Consider the following 19,197-nt stretch of genomic DNA (forward strand, 5'->3'; position numbering starts at 1 on the left):
GAGTAATTTTTCAACTCTGAAGAGGATAAGGAAGTCAGTACCAGAACTTCAAAGTTATATTCCAAAGCTTACAAGCAATACTTTAAAAAAATAAGGAAAATTCCATCAAATAATACAGAATATTATTCTCATAAGGTTATATTCTATGTTTATATTTATTTTCTAAACCATACATAGAATTTTACTCTAGTATGATCCATATAATATAATGTACAATAAATAAATATACAGATCTTAGTGGGATAATTAAAAAACAAAGAAGACCCAATGATGCCCGGGTTTAAACTCAAGACCTCCCACTTGAACCACACCCTATTCCTCTTGTCTGTAGTTATTTTCAAGTTTTTGCCTGGCAAATGTGAGGCCCTGAGTTCAAACCCCTCTACCACCAAAAGAATAAAATTAAGTTTTTGCCTTGGCTGGCCTCAAACTATATATATCTCTGCTTCCTGATTAGCTGAGGTTATATACCTGAACCACCATGCCCAGCAATTTTTTAAACTTGAATTTTAATCTGAATAATTTAGAGAATGTAATGTACTCCACTTTCATAGTGCTAAATAGTAAGAAGCAAGGACTTTTATAATGCTGTACCTTCAATTTTTCCATTGGTGAACTCACTCTCAACTTAATTTTAATATTAGAATTTTGAATCCTAAGGTTCTACTAATTGAATATTATTTCTGCCAGACACGAATGTGACTATAAAGAGCAAAACAACAGGAAAAATCAAAAGCCATTTCTGGATGTTTTAATAAGTCACTAGAAGGAAGGAAGACATCAAAATGTATTCCCTCATAGAGTGGGCTTGCCAGGAGCTGAGGGAGCAGGAAGTGGGGAGGTGTTGCTTAAAGGTTAAAAAGTTTCAATTTTGCAAGATGAAGGGAGTTAAAGAAGTGGGTGGTTGTCATGGTTGCCCAGTAAAGTGAATGTGTTTAACAACACTGAACCACAGACTTAAAACAGTTAAGCTGAAGAATTTTGAGCAATTTGTTACATTTTAAAGATAAAATAAACTTTGTAATGGCTTAATTGTTTGTGGTGAGTTCAAAGAGAGATTTTATTTTCTTTCTCTACTTTTCTGTAGTGACTATGTTTTACTTTCTTAAACAGAAAGTATAAATTAACATTATAGATTCATCATTAGAATTTCATTAATTGTGTTTTTGCTATACTCAAAAGGAGTTCAATGGAGTGTAAGTGATAAAATATCACTGCAATAAAGTATCAGGAAGTAGACAGATAATCATGTAGGTCTAGTCCACATATTTTATAATGAATGGTTGAGGAAGCAGCAAAGAATCTGAGCAGCCTGTTGGGTCACGGTTTTTGCTCATCCTTAGGGATGAAGGGGAAAGGGGCATGTGAAGACCATTAACACATGAGAGTTGGTGGGAGATGGATGGGCAGATTGGTTGACCAGGAGACACTCAACATAATTTTCCACATCTGAAGACAGATCTTCATTCCTTTTTTTCTCCTCTCAATTCTTTCTTTGATTTGTTCCTACAGGGTTTTGAATTTGGTGTGGTTTATAGGACTTTGACCACGTTCACCATTCTTATTTTCCAATTGCACTTCGTTTACATGCTTCTTAAACTGGAGGCAAGAGAAAGAAAAGTAGTACTCTTTGGCCTACAGTCCATCTTCATTGTTCACCTCCTGGCCAATATTTACTTGTACTCCCCAAATCAACGTTCACTGGCCCTTCCTTGGTTGTCCATGGCAGGAATGGACTGGCAAAATGGGTGAAACTGTACTTGCCTCATTCTCAGCTGAAGCTGAATGAGGCAGTGCCCTGCCTTCCGGTGTCAGCTCCCAGTACACAAGTATAATTTTCAAGGTTGACTGAATGCCATGTTTTTCTCATTTTTGTGCTTTTTCTTGGTGATTTCACTGTTTACGATGGCCCTTGAGCATAATGTTGAAATGCTGTCTACTCTTCCTAAGGACACGAACACTGTAAGTTGTTTTATGGAGAAACTATAGCCTGCTATAACCTTTGTTCAGGCATGAGCAATAGTTTTGTTGTCCAAGGGTTCAATGTTAATGAATCAGCATTGCAAATTAAGTACAGTGTTGAGCAGAAATACACATAAAACAATGTTATGTATTGCTCAATTGAAAAAAAAATAATCTGACCAGAGCTCACAGGCACCTATCCCAGTGGTTCAGTGTGACCTCGTTTAGTGGTCACAGTGACCTTGCAGAACACAATTGTGAGAATGAGGCAAATCTACCTCTCCTAATGCAATTTAGTCTTATCAGTTTCCAGCACTAAATCACATGGTTCGTTCATATTGAATTTGCCGTGTACTAACATTCCTGTACGTTTAACCTATGATAGTCTCCTAGCTCTTGGCTTAGGAAAGTTAGTTTTTAGGCCTCAGTATATCTAGTACTTATAAAACACACTCACATATGTATCTGAATTATGTAATTGTGTGTATTTACTCTATACACTCTGCATATTCAGTGTGTATGTTTGCTCCCATCTCTAGTTTTACAAACAACTTCAGATTCTAAATGTTATATGATTTATTTATTATTCCATTTCCACAAATTTGATGACTATAACTTCACATAAGTTATTACATTTTTCAACTTTTCATCAACATAATATTTACCTTAGATAATCATTTTTTTGGCAGTACTACAGGATTGAACTCATGGCCTCATGCTTGCTGGCAAGCATTCTGCCATGTGAGTCATGCCTTCAGCCTAGATTTTGGCTCACAGTTTTGAAAGCATATTATGTATGATAATATCATAGTCACCAAATATAAATGGATTTATGCATAAAACATACCCAAATGCCTGAAATAAGAGATCGCCACATTGTTCAAAATTAAACTACTCTTGTGTTACAGTCTTAGCTTCTTTTATACAAAGCCTTTGTAATTTTTTTCTCTATACTTGTCTATTACTGAATTTAGCCTCATAGTTTGCATGAAAGTTAAATGCATAAAGTACAAGTCATCCTTATGGAGTCTCTATATAACTTTTTTTATAGGGTAGCTGTCATGTCCTTTGCCACATAAAATGTGATGTAAATCAAAAGTCTGTGTCACAGACTTCAGTTAGAAATAGTCCTTCATTTAAAATTTTTTTATCTATTGGAGGAGAATTGGAAATCTTTTCTTGAAGAAGAAGTTGAAGTCAACCAAGATGGTATTTTGTGGTGAAATTGATAATACAGTTTATTAGGAAAGTAATACACTTTCAATAGACTGAAAGCAGGTCATCTCAAGAGAGAGAATGAAAATGAACAACATAATTATTTTTAGACAGGATCTCATTATATAGCCCAGGTTGGCCTCAAATTCTGAGCTCCTCCTACCTTCACCTCTTGAATGCTGGAATTACAGGTATACAGCACCATGCTGGACAAGAAAAATGTCTTCATAGGTTCAGTTTGGATACATTGTAGACATAATAAAAATTAAAATAAGCAGTCTCTTGCCAGGTAGATTACATTAAATGATGATCATTAATTAAAGGAAATTAAGTTGAAATCAGAGTAGAACTGGTGCAGGAAAAACTTGTCTCTCTGACATACAGTGAAAAAGTTCAGAGCAGAGAGGAGAAAACACACTCTTTGCACTTTTCAAGTGAAGAAGACTACCTTCATCCATGCCTAAACCTCCACAACAGCTTCTTTTCTTCATCTTTTCCAAAATGTTGAAGGGACCTAGAAACTTAGGAACTTCTGGAATACGTTCAGGACAAATAAACATATGAAAACATACTAGATGGGAGGACATCTTCAAACATGGTACTTTGCCATGCACTACAGATAGAAAGTTCTGTCCTACGGCAGGGCTGAGGTGCTGGCCCAGGTGGGGTTGTGGAAAGAAGGCTGGAAGCCTTGAGATAGCAATGCAGCTGTGATGAAAATCATCTTTTTCTCAGTTGAGAGCAAGATGTTTATTTCCTAAGGGGAGAACAAGTGCAGGAGGAATAGGGAAAGTTTGGTAACCCAAAACTTGAAAGTGTTTGATGTGCCCCTGTTGAGGAGCAAATATAGTAATCTTAAACTGACAGATGCCACTATGGGAAGGTGATTGGGAAGTAGCAAAGAGGTCAGGTAAAGATGAATAAATTTGGGTTGCAATACACTTGTGCATGGAAGCGATGCTAGGAATTTCTCTGTTTACCTCAAGCTAGCAAAAATGCTATGTCTTTTTTATTATCTCTTATGTTTTCAACAAAATTGGAGAAGAGGGCAGAACAGGTTTTGCCTGGAAGTGAAGGGGTTGGGGAGACAGGGAGTGAGTGGGGAGTAGGGGGCAGAGATGGCCCAAACAATGTATGCACATATGAATATATGAAAAATATAAAAAAAATTTTTAAATAGCCTGCTTTAGGACATCATCTGAATGAGCAGATCCTGGTATTTAGATGGAGCCAGTATGGGGTGTTGTGTGTGAGTGTGTGTGTGTGTGTGTATGAGAGAGAGAGCCCACACATTTACCCATTTTTCCTAGAACTGCACTGGAATAGGTAAATGAATGATGGTGGCAGTTGTTTTAAGAGCTTTGGGTGCAGACCAAGTACTTCCACCCACCTTGCCCCAGGATAAGTAATTCACTAGATTATAATGTTTGATTTTTGTGTGCCTTGGTTATAACAGTATAAAAGACACTAGAGAACGTTTCTTGAATTTACTGTTCAGTCTACCAATAAAAAAGGATAGGAGAAATAAAACTCACTCTACAATGTGCCTTAAATTAATCATTTGATTCAAAGCATAGAATAAAGTTTTTCAGATAACTTAGAAATAAATCTTTTCTCTGGGGTTACAATATTATGTAGGGTCAGAACAGAACTCTTTCCAGGTCTCCAATGCCTGCTCCTACATCTGAAACACTGGGACTGAAAGCAGCTGAGAGACTCAAACCTGTATTTTTCTTAAAATTGAGTATGTAATTACATAAAAATAAAAGAGTTTGAGCTAATCATCAATTCCAATAGAATATTGAATTCTTAATTGAGAAAGAAAATGGATTTGCATATTAGAAAATATAGCTGTCTAAACCAGTTATCTTAGAAATACAAGCATATGAGATATATACAATTTAAATTCTGCTTGGCAAAAAAAGAAAACAACTCTATATGGAATGAAAACAAGCATTAAGCAGTAAGTCCCTTCAATATTTTGGAAAAGATGAAGAAAGAAATTGCTGTGTAGGTTTAGGCATGGATGAAGATAGTTTTCGTCACTTGAAAAGTCCAAACAGCATGTTTTCTCCTTTCTGCTTTATCTTCCTTACCCTAACCTTTTGAATATAAATAAATCTCTTCCCTGAGTTAGCTTCTCCAGTTGTTACAAAATAGAGAGCTCTAGGGTTACAGGACATGCAACCTCAATATCTAATGGAGTCAGCTCAGGAGAGAGTCTCTCAACAGCCACTTGGGATATGTGTGAGTAAAAACTGTAGTCATTGAACTTGTGCTTGGACTACCATTTCTGTGAGATTGTGTCCTAAATTCACACTGATTCACTTGTCAGTTTCATGCAGGTCAATCTGTGAACAATTTCCCAGGAAGAAATGTGTTCTCCCTCCTCTATATTAGTTTGGAGGGAAACTTTTGTTGGCAGTATCTTTGTATTTCCCCCAATACTGAAATGTAGCACAGTATTTCGATATATTAAATAATTTACCTTAATATATTCTATATAATCAGTCTGCCAACATGAATCCTTTTTAAAAATAAGTAGTGTCTAAATTAAACTAGATTCATTTGCTTCAGAAGCAGACCAATTTAAAATAGAGAAGGTTGGAAGGTTGTTCTATAAGTTTCAAAATTATTTTTAATATAGAATTTATATCCACTGAATAATTGAACAGGAGTTACTGTAATCACTATTATTATTGGTGGCACTGTTATTGTTTGTAATCAAAAGAGAGTGTAACTCGATAACTTCATGTTAAGGATTAGGCCCTGAGTGTCCAGAGAAATTAAATAACTCATGCAGAGTTGTGTGAGAGAAACACAGAGCTGGATCCCTGCCTGTGATGCCAATGCTAGGAATCTCAGCTGATATCCATACTGCCTTCTCTTTGAGTAAACCACAAAATACATCAACACTTTAGCAGTGGGCAAAAAGGTGATTGCCAAGCCATATATCCAAACTGACATTTTCACACATCCAGAACTGGTGTTTTTTTTGTTTTTTGTGGGGTTTTTGGCAGTACTGGGATTTGAACTCAGGGCTTCATTCTTGCTAGGCAGACACTCTGCACCTGAGAGACTTGGCCAGCCCAGAACTTCTTTAATCAGCCCACAAAGTGTACTTGGTACAAATGAGTGAGAATCAGACCTCAAGAAAGTGGGTGTGTCACCCTGAGATAAACAGTTATTTCACATGCTCACTATGTAAACTGTTATCATTTATATCTTTAATTCGGTTGGAGAATTTGTCGTATTGCTGTTGCACCCTTAACGATCAAGGATATTACAGGGCTTGATTCGAAAGTTTCACTGTTGTAGAATTATGACGACAAAGCAGAACTTGCAATAGCTTTTCCTGCCTGGCCATGACAATTTATTTGATAGACAAGTGTGTTTGTTAGTATCATAGGCCCTTTTAATGTAATCTTACCACCTTTTTACACTCACTGATGTTGGCCAAATAGTCTCTGGAGCTGAGGCTTGAAACAAAGCCAATTGTTCCATTGAGAGACTTCTTGTGATGACCAATTGTGGTTTTTATTTTTAAGCCAAAAGATAAGCAGAATTAATAATCTGACTTGATTTCTCAGCTGACATTTGAGTTCTGATTTAAATTCTCGTACACACTAGGTGTGAGGACAGAAGGTGGTGTGGGGGAATGCATGCACACCTCTTTTCCCAAAGCACAGCCAGGTGTCGGGCCACTTCCTTCTTGTTTGGACAGTGGAGCCCAGGCTGAAATGCTGCGCAAGGCCTTGTGGAGGGGACAGATGGCATGAGGACCAATCGGGTTCTCATATCATCACAACCAGAGATACATCTGTGTAAATTGCCTTGTGGAAACTCCTAAATTTAGGTTAAAAATTTCTCTATTTGAAAAAATAAAATATAGGCTTATTTGTATAAAAAAGAGTTTTAAAAAAATCTTTCCTGTTACTAGCAAGACTTGTTTTAGGTGAACAAATGAAAATGATAGATTTAATACAAATTATATAAATTCTATCATTACCAGAAAGAATCAAAAAGACAAGATAAAATAAGAAGTAACAGAAAATACTATATAAGCATCTATGTTAATAATTAAATTAAATTGTAAGCTTCTCTTACTATAAATATTTTCTCTGGTTTATAATTTAAACCAGAGAATTGCAGGTCACTACCTGCAATACGTATTTTTAAAAATTGTCTTCTCTACTTGTTATCACGATTGTGAGTGTCTTAAACATGCTACAGTCTCCAAGCATGTTTTTATTACAAACTCAAGTTAGTTGTGGATCAGTCATATATCACTGCATGAAATGCCACATAGTGTTGTCATCTATCTTGTGAGAGTGGTCAGAAAGTTAATTGGTGTTTATGAAATGTATTTGAGGCAAGCCAGGTTATCGATAGTCTGGGACTACTACCCTCTTGACTCAAGAGCTCCCCTAGCCCACAGGTGAGAAAAGCCAGGTGATGATATATTCTCTCCCCACCTCTAAGTTCAAGGTGATATAAAAACGACCTACCAAAAGACCTCAGCTCTTCTTCTTCTTTACCTTCAATAAAACTACCTCACCCCATCCATGTGTTTTGCTTAGACCCAGAATGCAAGGACCGGGATCTTCTGGAAACACCATTTTCCAATAACACTTTGAAGATTTGGAAGTGCATTCGTGCAGTAGACATCATTATCATTCCCCAAGTGAACTAATGTGCATATAAAACAAAGGTGCTATCACCTAATACCCATGGGCATTTATAGATTGCTTCTTTGAATCAAGGCAATTGAATACTCATATTTCTTATACTCCATGCTCTGTGCTCCATGTGCAGTAGATTGTAGGACAAAGCTGGTAACAAGAGGTGATACAAGGTAAATATTCAGAGACTCAGATTTTAAATTCTTGATAGTCTAATATGAAGATTAAGCTTTTAGTTACTCATGATGCTACAATCACATTAGTAACCACATACATGTAACCAAAAGAAAGATTCTGAGAAGCAAGAGAAGGAATTCAATCATGACAGAGACTGTCCTACAAATGAAATGGGAAGGGTTTGGATACACAGAGGTGTGAATGGACAAAGCATGGAAGTGAAATGAGCACAGGGAACCCAAGGAAAGAGAGACAGAAGAGCCTTGCTAACATAGAGGAACTAAATGTGACAGTAAGTACTGAATAACATCACACAGATCCATATACTTATGGTCAACAACTGAAGAGATCACCTACAGAGTGGAAGAAAGTATTTTCCAGCTATACATCAGACAAAGGACTGATACACAGAGAGCTCAAAAAGCTAAACTCTCCAAAAATCAATAAACCAATAAAGAAATGGGCAACTGAACTAAACAGAAATTTTTCAAAAGAAGAAATTCAAATGACCAAAAACCACATGAAAAAATGCCCACCATCTCTGGCCATAAAGGAAATGCAAATCAAAACCATGCTAAGATTCCACCTCACCCCTGTTAGAATAGCTATCATCAAAAACACCATCAACAACAAATGGTGAGGATGTGGGGAAAAAGGAATCCTCATATACTGCTGGTAGGAATGCATGGTAGTACAACCACTCTGGAAAACAATATGGAATCTTAAAAAAACCAAACACAGATCTGCCATATGATCCAGCAATCTCACTCCTAGGGATATACCCAAAGGAATGCGAGTCAGGTTACTCCAGAGACACCTGCACTCCCATGTTTATTGCAACCCTATTCACAATAACCAAGTTATGGAAACAGCCAAGATGCCCCACTACTGATGAATGGAATAAGAAAATGTGGCATTTTACACACAATGGAAATTTACTCAGCCACGAAGAAGAATGAATTCTTATCATTTTCAAGTAAATGAATAGAAATGGAGATCATCTTAAGCGAAGTTAGGCAGGCTTGGAAAGCCAAAAATCATATGTTCTCCCTCATATGCAGACTTTAGATCTAAAACAAATGCAGTAATATTATTTGACTTGGGTCTCATGCTAAGGGGAGGACACATACAGGAGGAATAGGGAAAGAAAGTGTACCCAAAACTTGAAAGTATTTGATGTCCCCATTGCAGAAGAGCTAATACAGTAACCTTAAAATGACAGAGGTCAATATGGGAAGGTGACTGGGAAGTAGGGAAGAGTTCTGGTAGAGATGAATCAGTTCAGGTTGTAATACACTTGTGCATGGAAGCAATGCTAGGAATTTCTCTGTATAGCTATCCTTATCTCAACTAGCACAAACATTGTCTTTCTTATTATTACTTGTGTCTACTCTTCAACAAAAGTGGAGAAAAGGGCAGAAGAGTTTCTGCCTAGAAGTGAGGGGAGTCTGGTGGTGGCAGTGGGAGAGGGTAGGGGGCAGGGGGAGATAGAAAAAATTTTTTTAAAAATAACAGATTTTAGAGATTTAGTAATAAGAACTATAAGAAATATGTTGGAAAAAGGAGAGACTAGAGATAGAAATAATTTAGACAATTATTAAAGCAATTATTCATCAAATTTTAATAATTTAATTTCTTAACTAAATTAATGTTTCCTGTATGCTCATTATGTGCCAGGCCATGTTAAATGTATTGGATACAGAAGTAAAGAATATAGCTGGGCATGGTGGTTCACACCTGTAATCCTAGCACCAGGCAGCTCAAGCAGAAGGATCCAGAGTTCAAGGCCATCCTGGACTACATAGCAAGAACCTATACAGAATATCATATGTGTGTGTGTGTGTGTGATATAAAACATGGAGCACTGGATAGTCACTGTATACTATGATACATGCTACATGATGGATATAAAACACACTGCTGTAAGTTATACCCCAACTGACACCAACTGAGGCATTTAGACTGTGGTGAGGTAGGGTGATTAGAATAGGAAGTCGTCTAGAAATGGCAACATGTGAGCTGAGCCTGACATCAAAAACCTTTTACAGCTGAAGAAAAAGGGAGTTGAGCATCTTTTAGGAAGATGCAGCATTTAGAAAGACAGAGTAATTCAGGAGAAAGAATACCTGTAGCTATTTTAAAGGATCAAGATAATGGTTTCAAGGGGAATGTGGCAGAGGTCAGGGTGCAGATGTAGACTGACACCAATTCATGAAAGAATCCTATCTGGAAATCAATTGAGAACAACCAAGGGAAGGCATTCCTGGAGCCACTATGATAAGATACCCCAAACAGAGACATTTCCTGGGTGACGGAAGGGATAATGGACAGTTACATCAGAATGCTTTCTTATTTTTATTTTTGTCATGTAGTTATGTAGCTACATCTTTTTATTATTACAGGTACTCTTGATTGTGAAAATCTTAATGTATATAAAAGTGTTTACTTTTTAAATATGTATACAATAAGATAACGTCACCCAGATTTCAGTACACAACAACTCCAACACTTAGAACTGTGAACCATGCACCTTTCAATCAGTACTCTTCTCCATGATAAGATAAAGCAGCACACTTTCCTGACTCCTGTCTTCTGTAATTTGTATCTGGACTTCAAAGTCATGTAAAAGTAATATTCTGGTTGGTGCTATTTGAAGTCTGGCTTCTTTTGTTTCATATTTTCCTGTGAGCATTATCTATGTCATTGCATCTAGCAGTGGTTCTTATGTAATGCTGTGTGTTGCATGCCATCAATTTTAATCCATTTCTTATTGATGGACATTTTGATGACTTTGAGTTTTAGACTATAATAAATAAAGCTGTAGCAGATATTTCTTGTATATGTCCTTTGAGGGATATACAAATTTATCTTTCTTGGGCATAAACATAGGGATAAAATTGCTAAGTTATATAGTAACCATCCAACTAGCCTTGGAAAACATTGCAGAGCTTTCTAAAGCAGTGTAATCAATTTACATGTCCCCAGCCACATATAAAACTTCCTCCTTGTCAATCTTGGTGTGGGTTGTGTGGTGACCTTTCACCATTCAAATTTGTGTTTTCTGGCAGTGCATCTCCTGATGACCACCACGAAAACACCTTCACCTGTGCCTGCAGTCCTTTAGCTCTTTCCTTTTGCACAGTGTCTCTTCAACTCTTATACCCACTTTAAAAATGGGGTTTTATTTTTTCTAATTAACTTTAACATAGAATCTTCACAAATGCTTGAAAGAGAAATTATAAATGTGTTCTCTAAAGGTAAAACATTTTAAAGACTCTGAAATAGTCTAGCAGGTAAAAATAAATTTATTTCCATTTATTTCATGTAGATAAATGATTTTCTATTTGTATATATATATATATATGATTTTCTATTTGTGTATATATATATATATATATTATTGGTATAGAATCAAATTTGGTGTACAAAACAAATCAAGTGTGGCCTCTGAGCAGACTTACCAGCTCATGGACCACCTGCTCTCTCAGGGTACTACAAATCATTGGTGTTCAGAGGCTCTAATATTAATTATTGTTTTATTTTATGTTTCTGGATTTCCAGCTAATCCCTCATTTGAACCAATGTATACTCTCCTGCAAAAAATAGATACATTATTTACTCTAAAGCTTTTCAAGTCAGTAAATTCTTTAAAACTTTGTTATGTTTTCTTAGTAACACCAGCAGGGCAGAGGAACACTTACTGAAAGGCTTCAAAACAGTGGCTAACAACAGTGCCATGTGTGAGCTCTTGGCAGGAGATCAGGTGGTCTGATTTCTCACCTGGGCAATTGGAGCTGGCCAATATGGGAGACAGCTTCTGCTGTCTGATAATGTGTGCAGATTTTAAAAAAGCCCTTGGGAAGTCTTTTGATAAAAGCTAGTCCTTCTTGAAAACTGATGTTTACACTAAGAGAAAGAAAAGCTAGGAATAAGAATAAATGCCTGTGAATCCTGTGTTTTTTCAAAGCCCACCATTTTTAATGGATCTAACAGTCACACTAAATATCTATGCATCCCAACTACTAGAGAAGTTATATTGACTTGCATTTTATTCTCTTGATTTGGGGTAATTCTATATTTACTCTATGATATCATTTTCTCTTTAAAAGGAATGGATTTTTCCACAGGTGTTATTCATTTTGGACCATATTTCAAAGTTATTTTAGTTTAAATAAGTATACAATATTTTCTTTATTTTTAATTTCTTATTATAGAAAAATATACATAAAATAGCATTTACCATTTAACTATTTTCAAGTACATAGTTTGATGGCATTAAGTACATTCACTTTGTTGTGCAACCATCAACACCATCCATCACAAGAACTTTTTCATGTTCTCAAACATAAGCAATTCCCTTTAAACACTAAGTCCCCATCCCATTTCAGTGATTCCCTGGGTATCAGTATCCAATCCTCTGTCTCTATCAAGTTTACTCTTCTAGGGGCTTCATGTAAGTGGAATGATATAATATTTATCTTTCTATGTGTTGTGCTTATTTCATTTATGATATCTTCAAGGCCCACCCATATTGTAACATCAGTCAAAACTTCTATTCATTCATTCATTTGCTTGCTTTGCTCTGCTGTGGATTGAACCCCAGGCTCAAGTACATACCAGGGAAGTGCTCTTTTGAGACAGGGCTTCCCTGTGTATCTCAGGCTTACCTGGAACTCACTTGGTAAACTTGGCTGGCCTTGAGTTTGTGATCCTCCTGTCTTAGCTTTCCAAGTGCTAAGATTAATACCATGCCTGGTTTTAATTTTTAAAAGATGTGTAAGTATTATGAAAATAAGCACAAATAATCCAGGTACAGGATATGGTATAGAACTACAGAGAATTCTCAGAAACAATATTTTGCAAATTAGTTTACACTTTCCAAAAATGCTAAAGAAGGATTTTGGGATTTAATTATTGAGGTTTATCAAAAAGAAGGCAAAAAATAAAGTTTTTTTTTTCAGGCAGTGAAAGATAAGACAAAGAAACTGTTCTTAATTATTTGCTTTTCTTTAGTCAAAATTAGATGATCTAAGAAAATTTGTTGATCTGTATACTTCAAAGGGAAAACAAGAGAGTGAAATCAGGGATGGATAGGGAGACTGGGAAATAGTATCCAGTGATTGTAGAGAGCTAAGCCACTTGACCAACTAACACTGTGCAATGCTGCTAACACCTGCACTGAGTGAGCAACACTTTTTTTTTGTTTATTGATGCATAATCATTGTAGTGATTTATTTGTGGAGTACAATGTGATGTGTGAATACACACACACATCAGGTAATGATAAAATCATAGTGATTATCATTTCTTTGTGGTGAGAATATCCAAATACACTGCACATGGTTGTTAAATGAGCAGCCTCCTCATTAAGCCCTCAAGTGAACTTCAAAGCTGGGCCATCTTCCATTTCTTCACACACCAGCATTATTGGCTAAGGTCAAATAGGTGTTTAGGGTACCAGGACTCACTTGCAAATTGATAACATGAATCGTTGACATTTTTAAAAGAGAATTTTGAATAACTAAGAGAATTGCTTTCAGACAGATGAAAAATCATTTTCAAAAAATGGTGAGTTTGTTAATGACTTCTAATTAGATTTAAGAATGCATCATTTAAAATTAGGCACCTTAGAATGGAAACTGTAATGACTAGGTCCTCTCTTGTATTGTAATGATTTGGCTTCAAATGAAGAAATTAACATTTCCTACAACTCTCAGAAAGGTCAGGGTACTGAGTGTGCTTGTGAGCCATTTTGTTCTAATCATGTCACAACAGAATTAGCCCCCTAAAATATTTAGAGGAACTGTATGCATTGAATGATATTTTACATTACACAGCTCTCAATGCTGTCACAGTAGCAGGAAAGCTCATGGCACTGGAGAGAATGAAAGGCAGTTTCTGAGGTTATGAAATATTACGATGTTTGACAATTGGCAGAGAGGCACAGGTGAACTCTTCTCTCCTGTTCTGATCAGTATTGTGCTGGAATCACACAAAAGCCAGCTGAATTGAGTAGGTAAAATTCTAGTTATAAGATTTGAATTCCCTAGGATATTGCTTAGATATTTGCTTCTTTTCATGAAAAACAAGACCTTTGAGTTCCTCTCTTATTATTAAGTACGCAATCTGGAAATATATTTATGAAATATATGGCATATTAATAAAAATATATCATAAGCAATCTTAAGCATCAGGCTACAAACTACCTCCTGAGACAACTGGCTAGAGTGAGGGTACCTGTAGAAAGACTTTCTAATTATCAGTGATTTGGCTGCTTCTTCAAGGCCTAGGAAAACACCTTGCAATAAACAGTTTCTGATAAAGTACTCACTAAATATATTAAATGCATTATACCTTGTAAGTAGTAAATCAAGATGGACAGGGACTCATCCAAGATAATTCAGTGACCTTGTATAAACATAACTATACTTCAAAAGTTTACTTAGGAACCATGGGTTTATTAGTCCAACTGTAGCATTTCTTGTGTGGTGACTATTTCTAGAGAACAGAGAGCTATTTTTGCTTTGATCTGCAGAGTAGAGTTTTAGCTAATTTTTTTTTAAATCATGTGAATCAAATCTGAAAATGTCATCTTTTCTTTTGAAGTTATGTGTTTTCAAGATTCCTAATTTAAAACACAATATTATTTACTCAGACATTTTAATAAAACATACAAAAAGAATGTGATTTATTATCTCTGTCAACCCCACCCATAAGCAACATGCCTTGTATTCAGCAAGATGAATGGCTAAGTTAGGAAAATTTATTTGCCGTGAAATGCCCCTTTAAACTTCAACAGATTTTTCAGATTAGATTTTATTTATTATTTTTATATAATCATAAAATCTAGAAGTCAAGTTCACAGGAATTTTTGATGTTATGCATTCTTCAATACGAAGTAAATGTCATTTCTAGTTTGAAGGATAGGGGTTTTTTGGAGGGAAGGAGCATGGTGGTATAACATTTTTCCTTCAACTTATAAATATTTGTTTAGCTTACCATCTTTTTTTAATAATAATAACTTTAAGGTTGTGTAAGTCCTGAGATGGGAATTGTAGTTCAGTATTAGAACACTCATCTACTGTTAGGAAAAACACCCCTCACAAAGAAAGCTCAGAAGAAAAGTCTCACATTCAAGAACAAAGTTCAATGGCAGGCATGAGCTGCCTAACTGACCAGAGAAAGAAGGCGCAAGGGCTGACTCTGGGCCAGGTGTGACCTTTCATAGAAGAGGGAGGGTAAGAAGGGTTAAAAGGCAGGGCTATCATTGGGAATGGCTCCATTGTCCAAGAAGTGAGGCCTGAGGATAAAATGGCAGCCAATTTTTAAAATGGTGGCATTATTGCTTTATCACCTAGCACGTGTGAGGACTGGGGTTTGATCCCCAACACTTTTTTAAGGTTCCTAAAAAATCTCAAAGGCCCTGGGGATTGTTGTAAATTTGAAGGGAAACTATGGTGAACTAGGTAATGCACACTAGCCTTGACTTTGCCAGCTGGTATTGGATATTGTGTTGAGCAGTTTTCTACTTATGTGGCAAAATGCCTGGGAAAATTAATTTAAAGGAGGAAAGATTTATTTGGACTATGGTTTTAGAGCATTCAAACCCTGGCTGCATGGTACCATGCCTTCAGGCTCCTGGCAAGAAAAAATGTTAGGACAGGAATTGTGTGGTAAAGCAAAGCTGCTTCCCATTATGGCAGCAAGGAAGCAAAGAGAACAAGAGGAAGAGGTAAGAGACAAGATATAGTCTATTTCTTCCACTAGGCCCCACTTACTAAGTTTCTACTGTCTTTCCAATAGCTCATTAAATTATAAGTCCATTAATACACTGATGCATTGATGAGGTTGAAACCTCATGATCCAACCACTTTCCAAAGGCCCAGCTCTCTCCACTGATTCAGTAGGGACTAAACCTTCACTACTTGAGCTTTTCAGGAATACATAAGATCCAAACCATAAGAGATATTGAGGAAATCACTTCTCCTTAAGAGTTCTATTGTCTTATCAAGGAAGGAAGCATATCAGACTTAGAAACAATAAATGTGCTATTATTGAGATTAAAAAAGTTAAAAACTTACAGCTTTTGAGATGTGATTAACTTTCTATAACGTTCTCTGTGGAATCAGTATGCAGATATTGTAAAACAATGGACTCAGCAGACTGAATATTATTTTCCTGAAGTTGAACATTGACATCACAATTCAGTGCTGATCACTTTCCAGTAGAAATTTCTGTGATGTTTGAAATATACTCCATTTGGACTGTCATACATGAGATTAACTGGCTGCATAGGGCTATTGAATGTCTGAAATGCAGGTAGGATAATTCAGGAACTGCATTTTAAATTTCACTTTCTGTGACTAAGTTTACATTTAGATTGAATAGCCACATGTGGATAACATGTGCTACATTGAATACTGCACCTTCAAGCCCATTCTCCATAACTACTAAAACTTCACTGTTAGGTCTATCTATAATAACACAGATATTCACCAACATGATCATATCAAGATACAAAACAAATGTGCTCTGCTGTCTCTGTGGATCAGCTCATTCCTCTTCTCCCCAGGCAAGCACTGATCTGCTTTCTGTCTCTATCTGTAGATTTGTTTTACCTCTTCTAGAACTCTGTATGTGTCAAATTGTAGTTTTTCATCTTTTGAGTCTGATTTTGTTCAATAAACATTATGGTTTGAGTCTCATGCTTATGAATGTGTATCAATAGTTCCTTCTAACATTTTGCTAAATATTAGTTCATTTATGACTGTACCACAAAATTCCACTATTGATGAATTTTTGTGTTGTCCATAGTGGTGTCCAGTTCCAGGTGACACCACTATGAATGAATAATTATCTGGTAGTGTGTGTATATGTGAGTGTGTGCACATACACACTCACTTGTGCTTTCATTTCTCTTGGGCTAAAACTTCAGAGTAGAATTTCTGGGCTGCATAGTGAAAATTTCTCTATATTGGAAATTGTTGGGGAATTTTGTGATTTTTTTGGAGGCAACTCAACATTAGATCAATAAACTTTGATGCCTCCATTTTAGGATTTTTTTTTCTTCTCATTGAAGTATTTTCAATATATTCCATTATGATGTTCTTCTGCACAATTGTTTATTTCACCTATGCTTTTGAATGGATGCTGAATACAGCCTAACATAGATATTTAATAGAAAACAATAAAATGAAACAAAGACTGAGGCTAGTGCCTTTTATAGTTGCTGGCCTTCTGTATTCATATGGAAAGTAACTTTTAATTTTAGTATCCATATTAAGCAAATTTCAAAGAATGACTTATGGATCATTCTTTCGATAGCATTTTCACAGATATCATGTAATTTCATTGGCACTTATTGGCACCAAATTCATTTTATTATATTATCTTCTAATATAACTGGTTCATTTCCCAAAAATACTATTGGTAATGATATTAAATCCTATACCTTTCATTCATAGATTTTTGAAAGAAATCCAGACATTGTTCAGCTCAAGGATCATGAGCAGTGGTGGGCCTGGGCAGCCTATCTTGGCTTCCTACAAAGAAGTCATAGGTGGCTACCTGGGGAGAGGGGATGAGATGGTCTCAGGAGATGAGGGAAAGATGATTAAAGGGTTTGTTGAGAAGGCTCCAGCAGGTGACAGCAATTTCAGTTATGTACTGCAAAATTCTTACTTCCTGGTAGCTGGTTAATTTTTAGCCCAAAGATGGTGGTATTATCTTGGCTCCCATCTTTAAATGACATCATATTCAAAGGCTTGGGATTAGAAGGAAGACCCAGAAACTTTAGTTGCTAAACATTTAAGCACATTTCAAAGACAAAGGTTCTGTGCAAACTGTCAAGTAAACAAAAATGTTGTCATGCTGGACCATCAGTGACAGAGCCTGAATTCATTTCCATCTGAGCCTGCACCATTCAGCCAGGTCTTCAGCCTGGCTTCCTCACTTTTGTTTTCTTCTGGGCACCCTGGTAGGAAATAAGACAAATTGATGTGTTTCACAAATTTACAAATGGAGCTCTTTGCACAAAGCACATTTTTAAAAGTTTAAAGTTTCTGTTGTTGAAAAATGTGAACTTTCAATTTTATGTTATCATACACAAATTAAAAGAAAACTGATAGATCTGAAAACCTTATGTTGTATTCATACCCAGTCCTGATTTAGATATAATAAGAAAAAGTGCACATTATTTTCCTTCTTCATGGAAGCCATCCTCCTTTGATTGTTGTTACTGACAGAGAACTAGACTTACAAGAACACATAGAAAGGCAGCTGGCTAACATGCCAGAAGGGAGCTCTCCTACACACAGCTGAACAAAAGAACCTTGGTGGACTTTAATTCTAGCCCTAGGACCTCTCATCGCCATGACGTCAAGTTATTTACACTAATGCCATCTCACACTCAACTGTCATTGATAGGTACCACTTCAGAGGTGAATGAAGTTGTCATTGTATGATTGACATCATGAGACAGCGTACAGGTATTTAATTTAAAATATATTAATGTCTTCATCACAGTGAAGACTATTTTTTGCTTTCCCTAGATCATTAACAAAATGAAGCCATACTAAACACTGTTAGTTAAACCTAATAAAGGATTAAATCCTAAGAAAGGTCCCCAGGAATAACAGGGATTTTCATGCAAGTCATCTGATCTTCTAAAGGCCTCCAGTAATGATATCCCCATTTTTCTGGTTTCTGTTCTGAGGCCTTACTTATTGGAGAAAGTGAAACCATCTGTTCTTTCACTCATTGTACCCCTCCCTCTCTCTTTCTTTTCTGTTTTCCTCCCCTCTCTCCTCCCTCATTTTTCCTTTCCTCTTTCCCTCCTTTTCTTTCTTCCTTCTATCATTTCTTTTTTCTTTCTTTTCTTTCCTTTTCCTTCCTTCCTTCCCTCTTCCTTTTTTTTGTTCCTTTCTTCCTTCCTTCCTTTCATTGTTTCTTCTTTCTTTCTCTCTTTCCTTTTAGAGACAAAAGGGTTTGAACTCAGGGCTTCTTGCTTGTTAGGCAGGTGCACTACAAGTTGAACCACACTGCCAGCCCTTTCTGCTTCTAGTTATTATTTTTTATAGAGTCATGCATTTTTGTCTGGCGCCTGCCTCATACAGAGATCCTTCTACTTATGCCTCCTATATGACCTGGTGCACAGGTGTGT

The sequence above is a fragment of the Castor canadensis genome, chromosome 3 (assembly GCF_047511655.1).
Source record: "Castor canadensis chromosome 3, mCasCan1.hap1v2, whole genome shotgun sequence".
NCBI lineage: Eukaryota > Metazoa > Chordata > Mammalia > Rodentia > Castoridae > Castor > Castor canadensis.